Here is a 2,158-nt window from a genome sequence, read left to right on the forward strand (position 1 = left end):
AAATAAGTTTATGTAAGGGAATGCCAAACAGGCAGCACCTACAGGTATTTCAATAACCACTCATCTCCTAGACAACTGAAACTAAAGACCCTTACACAACTATTGTCTGCTGAAATAATGTATGTAATGTGCAAAGATTCACTTATGCTGTGCTCTCACCTTCATTAAAGGTTTGGCTTAATAAGACCACAGTTAAAGTTTAGTGTTCTGACTGCTGAAATTAGCATGGCTGATATTAACAGAGACAATAAGCTAAGGACTTCCAACTGTAGTGAGACACCCTCTGCTCCAATACTTAAGTTGCCGTCAGCATTAGGTAGCCTATTTCCTACTCCACTATTTCATGTCACTTCTGACTTTTATTTTAAGTGAGCATGCATAATGTTTCATTTTTTTGTACATTATCTTCTGTACTCTCCAGTTTAGTCAGTCCATGGCCATCAAAATGTACATGTGCAAACTGATTTTCTCACATGTGTGAGTCTTTGCCCAATAAATTGCCTTCCACACCCAATTCCTCCCCTCTCACTCTCCAGATATAAAACTCCTTCCATTAAAGGTCTAAATACTTCTACAGTTCACCAGTTATATAAACTCAACTTCCTGTTTTACATCACTTCTTCCACAACTGCACAACATATCTACTTGGTTATTCCGGTATATAAACTTACTCAAAAACCCACACCCGCGGCATCTTTACTAAAATTTCACCTCACCGGTTCTACATTATAAACCCATTTAGACAACATCCCATAACACTGCACTCCCCATCCAACCTGCAAAATCTAGATCTCTACTATAGTAATGCTTAACATCTTCCCTAAATGCAGTACAATTACTCCAATGTTCAACAACATAAAATTTTAGAACTGTACCAGCCAACTCCTAAAAGCTACCATACTTTGCCATTGTTGTATGTGCAGGCTGCTACTCTGTGTCCCTTTTGTTTCCCTTTCCCTGCAACTGCCTGTTTATTATGAACTTAGTACAACAATTTCATAGTTTGCCAGCTGACATAAAGTGATGTCAGATTTGTATACTACTAAGGCTTTAATGCACCATGACTTCTGGCTGTATAATAGCCTCCTTTCATTTTATTGGGTAACCCCAGACTATCTACTGATTATATTAAGAGAGTCAGCTCATTTTTATAGCCAGACTAACTTAAAGCCCACAGATGTTTCACTTTCCTTGGCCATGCTAGATAATTATAATTGCTTGCCAGAGACAGAGCTGTGTTTTGGTGCACATACACACATTGATTGGTTCCAGTACCTATTCAGTGATGGGCTGTTTAACCTCCAGGTATGTCTGCCTTTGAAGAACATAGAACCTACTCCTCCTATGACTGTATTTACACTTTTAAGTCCATGCCCTAGTAAGAAAAGAAACAGGAATTAACCTATTAATTAGAGCAGATGGCTACAATTCTAGGCAGGGATAACATTCCACCAAAGTCTTTCTCAAATATTTTGCCAGCAACAAACTCTAACAAGACTCATATTTCCCCCAACTAACAAATTGTGGGGAGTGACATTACCCTATGTTTTACACTAGTATGAACAAAATGCTTACACCACCCAAACCTACTACTCATAACATATCACTCTAGTCACTGTTACCATTAGTGTGGGTTGCAAAATAACTTTTTCTATAATACATTCTCACTTCAACACCATCAATAAAACATCTCAACATTTCTCTAATGTTTAGAGCCCAAGACAAAATGATTATCCAATCTACTATATCTTTATATCTCACTCTATTCATAAATCGTCAGCATAAAAACAAGACAAGCTGTATCACACAATAATTTTAAAATGTCTGCACTATGGCTCTTTACTGTCACTAAATTTCTTACTATGTGGTGACACTGAGCTTAACCCTGGGCCTGCCTCCTATAATTCATAACTCTGCAATACCACTCAGCCAACTCATGGAATTTGACTATTTCATATGAGTAGACAAAGCATCAACAATAAAATAACCAAGCTCCATAGCCGGATCCATCACCATAAATATGTTATTCCAGCTTTCAATGAGACCTGAATAAGACTGAACACATCAGATTAAGAGACACCCCCCCCCCCCGCCGGATTTAACATTATTACAGAAGATATAATTACCAGAACAGAAGAAGAGATATAAATATCATACT

The sequence above is a fragment of the Protopterus annectens genome, chromosome 17.part0, assembly GCF_019279795.1.
Source record: "Protopterus annectens isolate FY-2018-M chromosome 17.part0, PAN1.0, whole genome shotgun sequence".
NCBI classification, from domain to species: Eukaryota; Metazoa; Chordata; order Ceratodontiformes; family Protopteridae; genus Protopterus; species Protopterus annectens.